The sequence below is a fragment of the Heliconius melpomene genome, chromosome 18 (genome assembly GCF_056956725.1).
Source record: "Heliconius melpomene rosina isolate 202511_hmr_F chromosome 18, ASM5695672v1, whole genome shotgun sequence".
Lineage (NCBI taxonomy): Eukaryota > Metazoa > Arthropoda > Insecta > Lepidoptera > Nymphalidae > Heliconius > Heliconius melpomene.
The window spans coordinates 16,447,769-16,466,788 of NC_140406.1; the positions used below are offsets into that span (position 1 = coordinate 16,447,769).

A 19,020-nucleotide genomic window follows, 5' to 3' on the forward strand; every position below is an offset into this window, starting at 1 on the left:
TGTATCGTATCTGATGTAAATTTACACTAATTAGCATTTGTTATACGGTTGCCCTCCATGTCGTTACATTGTAACGAGGCCGGCCGGCCGGTTCACTGGCAACGCGACGGTTGTGGGTTTAGTTCTCATTCGGGGATGATAGTATTTAATTGATTTTCATTTCTCCGCGCTGCGCTGGCAGAAACACGTGGTGCTGGTTCCACGCGTGTGTCAAGTTTAGTCAACCATGTCTTGCGCCGCCACGCCGTCTAAATATAAAGTATTCTTTTCATTTATTTCCTCTAATAACAGCAGAACAATTTTTACAATAGTTTCCGTTACAATTTACAATAAAACTGACATTTATTATTACGTAGCTTGGGGGAACAGTCAACCCTACGCGCATGGAACAATTTATAAACGTTTAATTTTTCACTTGGAAAAAGAAATTTAACCCGTTTTAACCGTTAAAAATTGACTTAGGTACTATTGACTATTTACTATTAAGTATCCTATATGTACATAGTCTATATTAAAATTTATTTGAAGCCAGTTGTGGCGCAGGGGCACAAGCGTACGACTGTACACGCGTCAGGTTGTAGATTCGATTCTTACTGGAAGAAATGATTTGTGGTTGAAAGATTCGTCGGTGTAACGATGAAAAGCACGGCGTTGAGCTTTACCATTCTCAATGGTTCCAAGATTTGTCGGAAAATGGGTAACGTAAGTGTCTTAATGGGAACGGAGTGATTAAACATAAGATTCCATTAAAATTAAAACGCCAATCGCTTATAACTTATAGCCCACAGTGGCTTTGATCCACCTACACAAGTTCCGGCTCGGTTCATAGTTCACGTGAAATATTGAGCTCACCTGTTAAATGAGGTCTTAGTTAATAACTCTAAGTTCGTACCAGATGTTTTAGTTTGCTATTGGGCACAATTAAAATTTATTTTGCTTCGTAATGGTTAATCTTTCTTTTGTTATGGAGGCATTTTCAATATTTAGAGGCCGTGTGACTGTAAATGCACAGGTTATAGGTTCGATTCACACTCGGGGTAGTTAATTATTTTTACTTCATCTCTCTCCACCACTACATCCACCATATTTGGATAGTACTGGAGAACTATCTTAACACTGGAATTTCTATGTCTTGTTAAATTTAGGAGTTGCTTGAAGCTAAAGTGAAAGATTAATAAATCTATTCGTTTTATAGATAAATTACAAAACGAAACAAGGATAGAAAATGGAGCAAGAGGCAACGGCACGTTTAAATCCAACTATGTTAAAACTGTAAAAGTTTTTTAAACATCCTTAGTGTGGAGGACCAAAGATTGTTAGCAAATTAGAATATTTGCTATATACATTGACGTAATTTTTGTATCGCACATGGTACATATATATTAAGGTTGTTAAAGCAATGGGTGCCGACGAAGCCGAAGTGATTGATGACACTGATAGAGTTGTGATAAATGAAACGGGAAACGATGAGGGGATGTGGAGGACACCAGCTACCCTAATTTACATTTGTATTCTTATATTGATTTTGTTATCCTCAAGTTCTGACGTGTCGTGGGACAGTGTATGACCATATACGCGATGCTTGCGGGTTCGGCTCTCCACTTGGGGGAATCAATTATTAACATTTTCTCAAGCTGGAAATACAGTATCGAATTCCGACGGAAAGACAGTTCTTACTTCGTTCATTGAAAGTTCGTACTTGCCTAACTTCATACCTGTCCACAGCCGCGCACTATAGGTTTTGATTACGCGGCGAATTTCATGCAAAATATAGCAAAAACGATACATAAATACTCATGTCTTTTGATTACGTTGATGTGCTAGAGATAATTAGTCTTGACAGACGAAAAGACGGCTAACAAAGTGATACTTTAATGGTTCCGTTTAAACTACGTTATTAATCAGCAAGCAACAAAGAATCTAGGAGAATTGGTCAGGAAGAATTGGCACTAGGTTCCTAAAGAACTCAATATTACTTACATTTTAAATAGAACAAAAAAAGATCACTGATCACTTAAAGTTCTTGATATGTTCAAACACTATATATATATTATTATATCGACCCTTATCTGGTATCAATGGAGATAATTTCTTATCAAAATTAAGATGAAGACTGATGAAAGATATCGTGAACTCCTGTTATATAGTGTTGAGCCCACACATGAACCTATAAATAAAATTACGAGAGAATCGATAAAGGTGAAATTTTCCTTTACGAATGAAATGTGTAGTTACATATTATATTATTATTCAGATACTAGAGATCCGCTCACGCCTTCGCCCGCTTGAACTACACAATTATTTATTCATGTGAATGCCTACCGTGTAGACAATATCTGCACATTGAAAACTAGGTGATGTATATGCTACCATCGAGGAAGACGCAAACGAAGGTTCCGTGGAGGTTAAGGATACAAAACCCACTGTAACTCCACCACAATCACCCTGATCAACAACCACCCTCGACGAACATTGACATGGATGAGAGGAAAGTGGATAATGGAAGTGTCTGAACGGGAATGGAGTGTCTTAGCACTAGGTTCCTAGGTTTCCTCTGCCAAATGTGTTATATACGGGATACAGAGTGAATCTCAATAAATAATAATTATATAAATATACGTATTACACATTTACGTATACTCGTACGTCAAAGCTTCGTGCCTAATAACTAATGAATGAAAATTAATAGTTATTTTTAGGTAAAATAATATTATACTGTATATAAGTACTCTCAATATCTTATCAGAAGCACCCACGCGCGCCAGTATTTGTTAAGTGAAGGTTCAATAGGTAATATTTTTGGAGGCTCTAACATTATCAAATACTATATGAAACCAGTTGTCGCTCGCAACTTTATCTGCGTGGTTGCGGTAGAAGTTTCGAAAAATCTTAGTGTTGCTCTACACTTCCTAACCTACTTATATTCCAGTGGTTTTGTCTATTAGTTGTCTGTTATTCAGTAACTATAAAAAAATGTACACTATAAACAATAAATGTAATTTATAAAAAATGTAAACCGATAAAATAAATATTCTTGAATTCTTTAACGTTTTTTTATTTTATGTTGTTCTCTTTACATTGTTGTCAATTGTGTAAGAGTAGTAATTTTATACTATTCTTTCACAATTTACAACAATATAAAGAAAACAACACAAAATAAATAACATTAAAGAATTCTAGAATATTCCGCTGTATTTAAAACAAATCATCAATACAAAAGTTGAAAGTTGGCGAATAATTCACGGAGTGAAAAGTTCCGTAACTGGGGTAATGGCGGCGAGCGGGAGATATGAGAACAACAATAAATACAATTGTTGAGAAAAAATCGTTTACATTAATCTTTTGAAGATTTTAAGTTAAGTTTATTTAGCTTCGCGCTGTGTCCCCCTTATAACAGGGCAGCCCAGGGCAGCCCAGGGCAGCCCAGGGCAGCCCAGGGCAGCCCAGGGCAGCCCAGGGCTGAACTCAACTTGTAACCAGAGCGAGGAACTGAAAATAAACAATTGACTATACTGCTACACGTGGCATACCGCTTGAAGCTAAACAAATATAAAATTATACTGTAGATGTTTAATAAATCGTATCTTATGGTATGTATGAAATAAACGTCTGGAAAGTTGTCCACGGCTAATGGCAAATCGGCCAATAGGATAATTACCAAGTTAAGCGTTTTATATTATTTATGAGGCAGTCATGGCCGTCGTGTGGTCGGGGCGCATGTGACTGTAACGCGACGGTCGTGGGTTCTATGTCCACTCGGAGACTCTCCATTATTATTTATTTTTATTGTTCGCTCTGGCAATAAGGCTAAATACCAACGTTAAATTCCTTGTGCGGGAAACAATGTGAGGCTGTTATTTATGTTTTAAGCATATATAAAGATTCTTATAGAAAGGTTAAATTAGATAGGAAATATTTGATGTCAGTATTAACGTAAAGAAGTTTTTAGAGGCAGAACTTCTAGCCGGGTGATTTGAGACTGCTAAAGCTCTAAGAAGTTAGGCAATCTATATATAACACTAAACGAGGAAGTAGCGACTATTTTTAACGACTTTGAAATTTGGGAAGAAGAAGGAACTTGTGGTACAAATAAAGAAAAGGCCAAGAGAATTATATTAGGGAAATTTAAAGTTTTAATTTAGGTCACTACTTACAATACGCTATTTTTCTTAGTATTCGAACTTGTTCTCACTTGGGAAGATAATAACGCAGCTTCAGTACCATTTTACTGGTTTATTTTGTTAGTTTTATATTTCTAAGACAGATAAGAGAGCTTCTCAAGAGTTACATTGTAACAGAACGTAGTATAGCTATATAACTTATCAACTTAAAGAGATTTTTGAGTCAAGATCTTAGTTTATTTAGATAATATATATTTATTTTATTGAGGCCAGTCGTGTCGCAGATCACAAGAGTGCGACTGTACGGTTATGGGTTTGATTCTCACTCGAGGAAATGTAATATTTAATATTTTCTTTTTCTCCTCTGGTAACGAGGAAAAGCAGGTCGTTGAATTCCGCCACTTATAACGCAATGTGTTAGAATTTAGCGGAAAGCGAGGAACGGAAGTGTCTTAATGGGAACTGACTGTCTTATTACTAGGTTGCCAGGCTCCCTCTGCCTATGCTGCTACGTGCGGGAGCTTTCTTATTTTGTTTAGTAGACATAACTCATTTATAGGTAGTAACAAAGTCCATCAGGCTGAATAGTCTTTAGATAACTATCGACGGTCCGACTGTCCGATGACCTAGAAACTCAGTTAGGTTTTACGTTCGCCGATCACAATTTTATTATCTGACTGAGAAAATTAGTTTTTTTTGTATGAATTTAGTGTACCTACTCGGTAGGATTTTTGTGTTATTTTTGTTTAATTAACATAAACCATAAATAAAATAATGAAACTATTTTTAACAGCTAGGCACCCCCCTAATATGTCCTTATATTTTATAAATGAATATGTCATAATTTCAAATATGTATACTTAAATTGATTGTGAGTTTATATAGAGAGAAGAGCGTGGAGTGAAGGCGGGTGCGAATATTTAACATTTTATTTAAGGCTTAAAAAAAGAGTTTACATAAAAACATAAACTAGGATTTTTATGGAGCCCTTTGAGCATAGTTAGGTAAAGTCTCAGGCACTGCTCTACGATCGTCTCACTACAGTAAAATCGGCAACTGAGCACTTATGGCTAGCCCAAAAAATATTAAAGAATAACGCGATCGTAAATGCATCGCTTTTGGGTTCTATTTCCATTTAGGGGAGTGATGTCCTCAAAATGTAGATTTTGCCTAAACAGATTGGTGTCATAAATAATTATATATGACACCAAGCGTTGAGCGACACGACTGAACACAAAATGTCTAGAATGCAGTCTGCTACGTGCGTGATAAAGCGTGAAGCTTTATACAAGGAGCTTAGTGCAAAACTATTGATGAAACTACTTTGAAATTAAATTATCATGACCAAACAAACTCAGGTAACCTGAAATATTTGAGACCTGAAAGATTTTGTAAGAGAAAGTGCTCAAACTTAGGTCGTCTGAAACGTCTAGACCGATTCTTAGATGCTTTCAAAACATGGACGTAGGTAGGCAACTGGCCACCACTCTTTATTAATCTAATACTACCAATTTTCTATTAACAGCGTTAAGTTATGTTTTTTTTTTCATTTTCCATTCTAGAAAATGAAATATATAATATTTTCATTCTCTAATTGGTAACGAGGCAAAGCGTTTAGTTCCGCCACTTAACACCCAATGCCTTGATAGTTCAGCTGTAAATAGAAAACGGAGTGTCTATATATTAGTTTCCCTCTACCTTCCCTGATATGCAGGAAAGAGCTTGAAGGTAAACAATGTACGTACATATACTCGCCATAACTTATATTATATATGTACTATGCCACATGGTATACTGATGACAATAATACCTACATACATTTTGCAGTAAAAGCAAAAAGAAAAGACGACGACGATTAATATTTGCAATAACTTTCTTAAATATTAGCAATATATTTTTTTATTGTTATTTTATATGTAATTTACCTAATAAAAGTCTATATTCAGGGCGTTTTATTAGCTTTACACTATATCCCAAATATAGGAGGAAGACGGAACAAAATTTTCTCCCTTTCCCTATTTTCTGCTTTTAACAACATAGTGTTAAGTCACTTTGCTCCCTACTTTCCACTCAATTTTCGTGACTTTGCGTGTTGAGGGGTAAAACTCAACGGTACACTTTTAGTAGCCCGAAATGGAAAATTAAAATAAATCGCATCGCATGTCCCTCTTCTACGCGAGATGTAGCGTATAGGTGAAGTAAAAATGTACGAGTACATTACCAAATACTTAAATTTTCTTAACTTTTGATAATAATCAGAGACACGAGCAAAATAAATAGATACGGAACAGAGTTAGATAAAAAACCGAGAGTCCTTAACCTCGAGCCTGTAGACAGCCTTGGGCGGCGCCGGCGTGTCTCGGCCTGGGGGAGGTATGTGTTTGGGTACGTATGGAACTGCATGGTGTGGTGGCGCAGCGGCACGAGAGTGTGACAGCAACGCGACGTGTTGTGGGTTTGATCCTCATTTGAGGAAGTCAAATATTTATTTACTTAAGTGGAATGTTTATATTTCCTTTTCTTCACTCTGGTGTCGAGGCAAAGCGCGGCGTTGAGTTCTGCCACTCAACACGCAATGCCTCCAGAATTCGACAGAAAGTGAGGAACAGAGTGTCACTAAGTTCTCTCTGCCTGCCCTGCTATGTGCGGGATACAGCGTGAAGCTGTTTTATTCCTTTTTTCCAAACAAAAAAAAACTACTTATTTAGAAAACGTATAAAAATTTTGAACGTAGCGGGATTTGAACCCGCGCCTCTTAGAAACCATCCAATTTTTTATACGTTTTTTTTAAATAAGTGTTTATTTCCTAAGTGTGGAATAACACTTTAAAAAGAAAAAAAATGTAAAAAAAAAACAAAAACCCTATCTTCCTGAATATTACTCTAAAACTAAATGAATGTTAAATAATATAGGGTAGTACTAGGTCAATAGTCGACACGACGTCCCGACGCGGTACTTAAGATGTTGAGTTAGTGCTTAAGATAGCCATCTAGACCAGACAGATTCTAGACACTTAAAACAATGTATATTGATTATACTATATTTATTTAGGTCGTCGTGGCACAGCGGATGACTGCTAACGCGACGGTTGTGGGTTCGAATCAAAACCGGGCAAATGGAATATTTTAATTTCCTTATTCTGGTAACAGAGAAAGCGTTAAAATCTGCAATATCCCAAAAATTCGTCAGAAATTGGGGAACGGAGTTTGTCAGGGTGGACAAAGGGAACCTTGATTCTATTGTTGTACCTAAATTTTTTTTCTAGCTTCACGCCATATGCCGTATGTATCAGGATAGGTAGAGTTAGTCGAACCCTAAACCGGTCGAGTTCACAATCACACTTTGTGCTCCTGTACTACGACTGGCTTCTACACGTGGACATATGGACTGGACTGGAAATAAATACAAACATATTTTGCTCTATCAACAATTTATTTATAGTCCCATGCTTTATGTGCATATGCGCGATGATGTTGATCCATTATAGCGTTTTCTGATTGTGCAAATAAAAATACCGTAAAATAATCGTAAAGTTCGCTTCCTCGTAAATACGAGGAGACAACAGTTGTGGCGGTGTGGGGCGACTTTATTATTTATCAATGTCCGAAATGCTCGTCTGTAATCATTCCGCTTCCACAGCTTATGTTTGCTTTTGTTTTACAGTAGGTAATAGAGAATACGGTGCATACGGTGTTATTGACATCTTTGAACACCCACCCTGTTCTGTATATAGGGACTTCCACTATTAATTACATTTACCCACTTAAACTGAATTTCTTGAGAAGATATAGATTGATACCTATAATAATTGTATCAACTGGTAGTCGAGCTGCTACCACGGTCTACCTCAGTCTACCACTGCAAGATGTTGGAAATCTGCGAACTCGAGTTAGCCCTCGAAAGTATAATACTAAATATATATGATTAAAGGATTTGAAATGTGTAAAAATCGCATTTGAGATCGTCGTGGTGCAGGGGCATAACGGTGCGACTGTGAAACTAAAATAAAAAAATTGAGTAAATGAAATCTCCCAATCAAAAAAGCGCCTATTGAGTTTGTTGCTGGTCTTGTCTTAGCAGAACTGTCTCCTGAGTATACTATCTTCGATGGGAGATTCCTGCACGACTGACACTACCAACATTATTATGTATTATTACGATTTGTAAGTGTTTATAATGCCTCAATTAAATTAAGAATACTTTGATTTTGAGTAACAAAATAGGGAGACAAGTAGTAGTACAAAACCGTACACAGTGCGTGATCAGAAAGCCTTATTTCATTAAGAACTGTTGCACACTTGACTAAGTTACAAGGGGTGCTGATGTTAAAGCACCAATCTATTTAGTATCAAACGACTTTCTTTAAGGCTTCGTGTAATAAGATCTTAGTGATCGAGTGTGAAAACCGTAAGGTACCTAGTATTGACTATTATATACCTCACGGCTCAGTGGCAACTACTAGCGGGGATGAAGATGTCTCCCGCTTCCCATTTCATTGGTGCCTTTGTAGGTATTTAGTAAAATGTACATACATTTACAAAACAAAGAAGGACCGTCGATTGCTGTCAGTTTTTAAAGAGCCTGATTCTGCGATTTCACACCCTCCCAGTCTGTGTGTTAATCGTGATTATTTGTGACTGAGCGAGTCATACCAGTGACACAGAATGATGATGATAATATTTCGACTTGTACGGCGTCGGATTCTGCGCTGACTTTACGTAAAACATCGTTTGTGCTAAGAAATACCATATAATGTTAGACATACGTAGAAGATTTGACGTTATTGATATGTAATTTTTTAATGCTGTTATAAGTTAAGTACGTAGAGGCCGTAGCGCTCTCTGACCCTCTAGAAGCTAATGTAATGTAAAACATGAATAAATTTTACCATCTATATGAACAAAAAATTGAAGTAAGTCGTCTTTCGTTCTCATTTCGTTCTCTTCTCTTGCTGTACCCCACTAGAGCCACGATGACCTCAAAAAGCGTGCAATCTAATAATCAAAGTACACTAATTATAGATATAGAACCATACAGAATGTTCATCGTTCCATAATTGGGCGACGTACGACCGTACGACCGTAACCGACAACTACCAATACTCGAGGAATGCTCCGAAATGCTTCACATACATCATTATGTAGGAGATACAATATCGATGAGTTAATACTAGTGTTAGATAATATATGAAACTATGCTAACGTGCATATATTTGTCACGTAAGTAAGTACTCATAGTAAGTAAGTCATCTACTCTATGTACATATGTCGGGATACAGTTTAAACTTAAATAAATAGTATCATTATTTACATTAAATTTATTTTCTTAGCCATTTCCGTCCCCCACTTTTCGCCGAAAAGCATTGCGTGATTGTCGAGGCATTGCGTGTTTAGTGGCGGAAATCTACGCCGCACTTTGTGTGTATGTGGGAATCGAACCCACAATCGTCGCGCTTACAGCTTCACACGCGCTTGACGCCCCTGCGCCACGAACTCATAAGTATTAAAGAAAATACAATAATATAATCTGTAAGGGAGAAGTGGCATGAAGGAGCCAGGTTTTGAAAGAGCCACTTGCAATATTATAGTAGTTTAGGAACGGATTCGTTAGAATGTTTTATTTTTAAATGGCAATATTGATTTCCCGCCACCCACAAAAATTTTACAGTTCATCGGAACCAACGGACGCCGATACGTCGAGTTGAAGTTTTTGGCATTCCAAAGTAAGTCTTTTACCTCCTTTGAGTGGTTTTTTTAGTATTTCATTGTAAACAAATACGGGTAATTGGAATATAGATTGAGTTTTTGTATATATATGGCCTTGTAACTGCATTAAAATTGAGTTTGAAAAGTTTTGATATCGTTGTCATTTTGGAGGTTACATTTTTTTATAGAAAAAGTTATGAATGAGCCGGGTGGACGGGCCTTGAAAGAGCCAAAAGAAAAAACGAAGAAGGCCCGAAAAATCAGTAATTGAAGAATTAAATTGGCCATGGCCAATGGTTTCTGCCTAGATTAGTGGAAAGAAATTGAAAATGCGAGTGATGATTGGCTCAAAGGATTCATGAAGAAGCATAAAGATTTAACTCTGAGAAAACCTGAAAATACTTCACTATCCCGTGAATAAGTTTTATTAAAACGTAATGTAAAAACACTTTTTGAGAAATTAAGCACTGCAAAGATTTAATGTTGTATAATGTTAAGAAAAATAGAATATAAATAAAATAATATAAATAATAATAAAAATAATTGTGATTGGTCTGAATAATATAAGATTAAAAAGTTTGTTAGAATTATCTACTTAAAATGACTGATAGAATTAAAAAAAACATTACTTTTTAATAAGAATTATTAAATCGTTTTTATTTAATACTAGTGGACCCGAACGCGGCTACGCCTGCTTCAACTATAAGAATATTTATTAAATATATTCATTAAATTATTTTCAATTTTTAATAGAATTAGTAAGAAAATATAAGTTTAATAATCATAAAGAATAATAAGTAGATACACATTATTAGAACAAATTATCTGAGTTATTGAAATTAACCAACAAAAGGATTAAAAGTAACTAAAGGATAGATATTCTTAATATTAGAAAAAGTACCTAAAGTTTTCCGTGCGTGCGTACATAGATATCGACTCTACGAAATAACTAAACATTTCTCTCTATTAAGCAGGATAATTTTAGCGGGCAATATCAAATAAAATAAGAAGAGAACCAAAGTGTAGCTTAAATTAATTATAAACAGCAATTAATTACATAAACATTTACAATAGTTCGAAAATGTATGAAAATTTATAAAACCGTCAACGTTATCTGCCCGTTCGCGTCGGATATACTGAGCCGCCCGTAGGCTAGGTCATTTGGAATCAGTGACATCTCCTTAATTATTCATTAGAATGTTATACAGTAAACTATAATTTCAATCTAAATAAAATGTTAATAGTGACTATTATATTTATTTTCATAAGGATGAATATCAAAATGTCGCGGTAACGGTTGCGTAGCGACGCGACGGTTGTTATTAACATGGCAGAATAAATTGCATGTCAAATTAGAAAGTACTTTAAAATATATTAGTATATATGTGTAATGTAATGTTATATAGCCTATAGCACTTCTGAAGAATGCAGCTTTCATACAAAACAAAAACAATGAAAATCAGACCAGTAGATCCAGAGATCTTAGCGTTCAAACAAACAAACAAACAAACAAACAAACAAACAAACAAACAAACAAACAAACAAACAAACAAACAAACAAACAAACAAACAAACAAACAAACAAACAAACAAACAAACAAACAAACAAACAAACAAACAAACAAACAAACAAACAAACAAACAAACAAACAAGCAAACAAACAAACAAACAAACTCTTCCGCTTTATTATATTAGTATAGATTGTTTAGCATAATAATGGCTCTTTCAATACCGAAATGTTATGAAAGAGCCAAGTGACACATTTTTTTAAAATGAATATTTATTATTATTTTTTTTTTTTCATTTTATTGATTAATTATTTTTTTTTTTTATTTTATTGATTAATTATTGTATTTAAGGGTTATTTCGTACGACATTACCTAGTTTAATAAATAAATAATAATTTGAGGAAAAAAAAAAATCTTAATTTCTTTAATTAAAAGTATATTTTTTTGCTTCATTTAGTAAATTGGCTCTTTCATGCCACTTCTCCTACATATAAATTTCTTCTGTTATGATTAGACAGACTACGCACAATAAAAACTACGCGGTTTAGAACTTTGAAATTCACATGTTGCTTCCTCGGAGAGTGTAGGAGAGCAGTGACAAAGGATTCCTTGAAATTCCAAATGGAACAAATAAAACTAAATTTTGTATATTAGTGTCGTTATTTAATTTCCTCGCTCTAGTAACGACGCAAAGCGCGGCGTTGAGTTCCGCCACTCAACACGCAATGCCTCCAGAGTTCAGTGGAAAGTGGAGAACGGAGTGTCTTATCACTACGTCTCCTCCATACCATAAAAGGCGTGTTACACATTTTTTACAAGGAAATATAAAGATAAAAATTAATAAATCATACACCACTCAACGCGCTGTATTATGCCAAATCGGCCAACGCGTTTTAAGTTTTTGGGGTAAAAATAAACGTACACCACGGCGGGGTATTCTGCTAAGTTGATACTGTGCCAAAACAGGGGTGGAGGGGGAGGGGGGGTGGCTGCTAGCGTTTTATAAGGACCGCTTTAGGGATGGTGAGCGACCAATTTTCATATTTGACTTAACTATTGTTTAAAAGTGGCTTGTGTATTTTAAATTCTGTTTATCTACTGTATATATATATACTCGTTACTGAGCGACCGAGAGACAACGAAACAACAGACAAGTTAGCATATAGGCAGTAGGTACATACCTACCATGATTAGGAGTCGTTAACGTTACCCATTGACTTACCCGTTTGTAAGTCCAGCTGTTTTGTCCGTGCGTTGTCTTTCAGTCATTTATGTTATAAAAGTTAATTTTTCATAAATGATACACAAGTTATTAAGATAGTTTTTTGATTATATAAAAGTATTATTTATTTATTTTGTGTTTATACTTTAATCTTTTTCACGGAAGAGCGGTATGTCATTCTATCTTCACTTGTTGTCGTTCCTTCCGATTATTTCAGCTAAATTTTACACAGAATTTTTATTTTACAAATAAAAGCATATATTTGTTTTATTCAGCTGAACACTTTGCGCCGCATTCAGCCAGCAAAAGGTAAGCAGAAAGAATCTCGTGTCAAGTCATTCCGTTCTCTATTTTCCGCAGTCAAGAGGGGGATCCGAACGTCCTTAATGCTAACCAAAGCGGGAAACAAAAAGGATTCTGTCTCCTGAGTGAAGATTGCGATCACGTTTGCAATCTACAATGCTGCGCGAAAATTGCCTAAATTTCTATATTAATATCGGCACCATACACTCAGTGTATACATCGAGTGTCTCTGTATGAACTGTGTCGCATCTGGCTGATTCGTGAACAAGTTGTGTCCGAGTGTCTAGTCTAGTTGAAAAGATTTTTAACATCTTTGACAATCACCTGATTGCGTGTCAACTGTTTGGACACAATTTCAATACACTTACAAGCTGACACTACTATGACACAAATAAAAATTTGTCAAAAAAATATATTAATAATTTTTTTTCTCATTTTTTTTTTAATGTTAATTAATTTTTTTATTAAAATATAAAAACAAAATCAATCGCCAGCCCTGGACCTGGTGCGTTATGCATGCAATTGTGCAGTAAGCCGTACTTCGTCTTTATTTCAGTCAAATTTCTTGGTTTTTTATAATTATTTTTTATAAAATTTAAATATTAATATACAATTATTATAAAGAAAAATGTTATATTGTAATTTATTTGGTAAAAAATGTAAAAAATAAACTTACGGCGTAAAAAATAAGTCTTCAAATTATTCTTTTTTTTTCTATATACAGTGGCTTGGTCTGTTTTTGGATATTTCTTAAAAAATCTGTAACAAAAGAAAAAAAACCAAATTAAATATTTATGACGCAAATAAAATCATGACGGTGGAATGAAAGGTTTGGATGTGACAACACAAATTTCGCGTTTTGTCTTCTTACCAAAGCATGGGGATGAAAATAATTCATTACCCCCCTAGTGAGGAACGAACTCAATTCGGCAACCGTGGTAGTATTATATTAATAAATATATACCTAACGTCAGTTACCAGAACTAAATAAAACGATAAAACGAATATAAAACGAACATATTCTTTAGATACTGAAAATTTTAATTTATATAATGGAGCTTACAATACGCGGCCACATTTAGGAGATTTAGGAGTCACTTTAATTGGCGACGAGCAATAAATGGTGGCTTATCTAAATTTATAACGGTTTGAAGTGATATATTTCTTGGTATGTTTGTATTGAAGCCCTTATGGCTATGATTATTTACGCGACGATTGTGGGTTCAATTCACACTCCAGCTATTGAATTATTTTAATTTCCTTGCTCCGGTAAGTAAAGAAATCGCGGCGTTGAGTTCCGTCAAGCAACACGTAATGTCTCGGGAACTGAGTGGAAAGTGAGAAACGAAATGTTTAAGACATTAGGTTCCCTAAAAGAGTATAGAAAAATAAAGAAATGAATAAGCTAGTCGTGATGCAGGGGCACAAAGTGTTACTATAAACGCGACTGGTTGTGGGTTCGATCCCCACTCGAGGAAATGATTATTTATTTAAATTTATATTTCCACTTCTTAATCGTGCAATAAAAGAAAACAGAAAAGAAAATTAAATAATTTGACATTTCGAAAAACATTTTCTCTTAAACAATTTAATTTTGTTCCACAAGTTTATGTACGTAAATTAGATCTAAAGAAATAAATGAAAATGTTATTTAATTTATTTCGGAAACAAAAAGATTCCTTCAAGGCATTCTTCTAAAAGATATTTTTCATTAAAATATTGCTATTAAAAGTAAAGGCCGCCGTGGTATAGCGGGATAGCGTATGATCGTAAACGTGATGATTGTGGGTTCGATACCCACTCGATGAAATAATTATATTTATTTCCATTTCCTTACTCTGATAAGAAGATAAAGCGAGGCAGAACATGGAGAACGCTAGGTTCCCTCTATACCTGGATGAAGCTGTAAAAGGATACGTTTATTATTAAATCTCATTAAGTAAAGCAGGTAATCATTGTAAAAATTTTAAAAGGAACATCACGTAACTATGTATGCTACCACTATGTTTTTGAAATGTTTTCCAATTATTCAGACAATTTATGTCTTAGGAAATGTGATCGTTTTATAACAGTATAAAGATATATTATACTAAAAGTCGCTAAAAATCCATTTCACTATAACTGTACACTGTAAAGATGAAAAAAACAGCGTCACGTTTTTCCCCTCATAGCCGGATAGGCAGAAGGAGCCCAGTGTTTAAACACTCCGATTCCCACGCACTGCCCAATTTTCAAGACATTGCGTATTGAGTGGCGGAACTCAACGCGTTTCGTTTACCAGAGCAGGGCACTAAATAATATATTATAATTATTACTCCGAGAGGTACGACGACCACGACGGCCTCTAAGCACATATAAATGATACCATCGTGTTATTGTGTAAGAAACCATAATTATAATATTGCTATTGAAAAGATTTATTGATTATTTACAATTATTGATTTTTACCAGCGCTTCAGCAGATCTAGCTTACTTTGAATTCTTTTGTCGACTCAAAATTGGTGGCAAAAGTCAATTTGAATATTTAGAATTTAGGGCATGGGCACGTATGAAGAGGTATCGATGATGTTGGAAGAGGTGAAAGAGGTATGCTATGGTAGAGTTATCCTTATAAAGTGCTATGTTAAGTTTCATGGGAACGGTTACAAAACGTTAGACCAGCTTGCTACCTAGCTTACCTCGAGGCGGCGGGTCTTAGGAATTGGATGTCTATAGACGGTAATTATGTCTTGTATCACCTTGTATGTGTTCATAGTGTTAAGTTAAAATATGTGTATAAAAAGGGATACATTAAAAAAAGAAACGGACTGTATCTTGAGGCCTACCTACCCTTTCACTATCAATTGTATAAAAAGTCGGAATTACATATTACAGAGATAAAAAAACCCAATTACCATCATAGAATCGAATAAAAGCTTCCAAATAATTTGAGTTGAGCCAAACATCCCTATTTAGTGCCCCTAAGACGTCCTAGAGGTGACCTGGGTGACCTGGGTGACATTGCCCGTGACAGTTTACCCCCACAAGAGGCATTTACACCGATACAAACAGACAACTTTGATGAAATATACAATTTTAGCGGTTCATTTTATTTCGATGTCACAGGGAGACGCAGCGGCAAAGCGTCTGACTGTTAACGCGACGGTCGTGGGTTCGATTTACAATCGGAGGAATGAATTTTATTTCCTCGCTATGGTAACAAAATAAAGTGTAGCAATGGGAACCTCCCCATGCGATGTAATGACGACGTGCGTGGGGAACGGAGTGTCTATTTCACTTTGCCAACCCTACAAAATATTTTGTAAAAATGATATCTAACTGGGCACACATTTAGTAAGCAGGATTGTTAGATAAACCACTCGGACCCTCTGACAGCATTCATTCTATCTAGTTTCTCATTGTAAGTCTTGTAAATATAAACTAACTAGCGGCCCGCTCGCTCGCGGCTTCACCCGCGTGATCTATGTTATTAATAATTTCTGTCTCCATGGCTACGTCCTAGTGACGTCTATGCAAAATTTGAGACTCCTAGCATTTGTGGTAACGAAGTTTCATACAAACTTTCGACCCCAAAAACAACCCCTTAGAAGTCGAATATTGCAAATTTCCGTTTTAGCGAGCACCTACGTCCTATAAGTAACTCCTAAGCAAAATTTGAGATTCCTAGCACATGTAGTTTCTGAGATTTTGTGATGAGTGAGTGACCTTTCGATTTTATATATATATATATAGATTAATTATAATGTCTGTAAATGTTAATCGCACCTGCGGCCAATGAGTCTCAGTTAAACACTCTTTACTTTGCCACATCGTCCCTATAGATAGAATAACGTATTATTTAAAATTGAGTAATAAAGGAAGCTATATCATGAAATTAATCTTATAACTTTTCATAGTTTCAAAGGTAATTTCTAGATTTCATATATTTCTAAAATTATATAAGTTTCAACAAGACTTCCTCGAACAACGATATCGTTGAATAGGTGATGTGATATCTTTCTATCATGACCTCATTTGTGGGGTATATTTTGTATTTGAATTTGTATTATTAAACTTATCATGGTCCGCAAATTCGAAGCATGGAGTTTAAAAATTAAAAAGAAAAACATTATTTTCACTAGTTTTTTTTAGCTACACATTGAATCCCACACAAAACAGGGTAGAGAGACGAAACCTGAGAACCTAGTGTTAATCCACTCCGTTCCCATTAAGACACTTATATGATGTCTGAATAGATCCACCAAGTCCTTAGATCCACGAATGAATGTAACGTAACGTGTAATAACGTCTATAAATTATTAAAATGTATTCACATCAGCGCGTCTTCAAAACTCAATATCAACTCCTGTCAATTATACTCTGTGATGAAAACTATACTATAAGTTGCTTTAGTTGAACTATTACCATGTCAAAATCCATTTACTTCTATCAAGTAGTTAAAAACCTCCAGAGTCTATATTTTCACCATACAAAATATCATCTTTTTCTGTCCAGTAGGTTTTGCCTGATTTGCCAACAAACGTTATGCTCACTAACCAGGCTAGCTAGACTAACTATTTTTTTATGGTACTGGTTATTATTTTAGAGGCGCGTGAGGTAATTCATTTATAGGTTTATAATTACTTCAACATTGTTGCAAACGAACACGCGACATTTCACTTCCTAGAGCTCTATCCTTTAAAAATTAACTACGCTTTAAAAGTTATAGGCAAGTTTTGATTGCTAAAAGGTAGCTAGTTTTTAAAGCTTCACGATCCGTACAAAGCAATAGCACAATAGCCAGAAAGAACCTGGGAAACTAGTGTTATTACACTCTATTCCCATTAAGACTTTTCCTAACGTTTCTAACTTTCCGTCGAATTCTTGAGACATGACGTGTTGAGTGGCGGAACTCAAGCCGCGCTTTCCCTCGGAACGGAAGTGTCTTTAAGCTTGTTTCTCAGGTTCCTTTCCCGTGCGTGCTACGTGCGGAATACAGTGTGAAGCTAAAATGCTAAAAATGAAGAATGTTATTAATACAAACATATATATTTTAATACTACGCCAAGTGTGATTTGAGCCCCATCGAAGCCATCGCGTTCACCGATTTTGTATAATTTCATCAAATAGCAGGAAATACGCTTTTTCCCAGTAAGTCGTTATAGTTGAAATGTTTTCCATATAAGATAAGATATAAAATAGCGTGCAATACAAAAAAACCACCCCTGAAGGTAAGTTGAGGGTAGCTTGATATATTGCAAGCCCCGAAAGTTTAAATGTAAATATTTTATATTACTTCACATTTTGAATCGTTTTGTGTTGGGGGATCTTGTTATTATTGCTCATTAATTGGGACGTCGAAGCGCGACGAGTGGGGACTCCATTCCCATTCGTGGGAATGAATTATTTTTAATTATTATTTTTTAATTATTATTAATTATTATTTGTGAATATTTTTATTTCTTCGTTCTGATAACAAGGCAAAGCGAGGCGTTAAGTTCTACCACTCAACAAGCAATGCGTCGAAAATTAATAGGAAAGTTGGAAACTATCTTAACACTAGGTTCTCTCTGCCTACCCCGCTACATAAGGCATACAGCGTGAAGCTGAAAATATATTATATAGTAGAGGCGGTCGAGGCGCAGGGCACAAGCGTGCGACTGTAAACGCAACGATTGTGGGTTCCATTACTTCACTTTGGTAACAAGACAGAACGCGGCGTTCCGCTACTCAACATACAATGACTTAAAAATTGGCGGAAAGTAGGGAACGGAGTAAAAAAAGTATTTTAAATAAAAAAGAAACTAAATGAGGCCGTCGTGCCGCAGGAGGGATAATGTCTAACTGTATGATTATATTGTTTTTCTTTAATTTTCCTCCTCTGGTTGACAATGTGAGTGGCGTTAAATTCCGCCAGGCAACATGCTCAACACTTGACTGCTTCTTTCATGCGAAATAAAAAAATATTACTTAAAAATTAAAGGTATATTTTTACAAATCTCACTACAGCACTAACGAACCAAATATAAATGAAGCAAAATGTAAAGTTTCATTTGAAATATATGTATCTGGCAGCCTATTGTAAGTATCAAATAAATATAGAGATTATAAGATACGCAACAAAAGAAAACTAAATTACATACAAGTACAGTCCGAGATAAAGCGCTGGTGCCAAAACACT

At 35.3% G+C, this 19,020-nt stretch overlaps 1 protein-coding gene across 5 annotated transcripts in view; it reads right to left on the reverse strand.

Annotated features, from left to right (window-relative positions):
* Nucleotides 1-19,020, reverse strand: part of LOC146529739 (uncharacterized) — a 36,003-nt gene that overhangs the window by 11,349 nt on the left and 5,634 nt on the right. For 4 of the 5 annotated variants that reach the window (XM_085201558.1, XM_085201560.1, XM_085201557.1 and 1 more), the window contains exon 2: nt 13,537-13,619. The exons of the other annotated variant lie outside the window; for it this stretch is intronic. The gene's annotated coding sequence lies outside the window, so the exon portion shown is untranslated. The remainder of the gene's footprint in view (nt 1-13,536; nt 13,620-19,020) is intronic. 5 annotated transcript variants of the gene reach the window in all.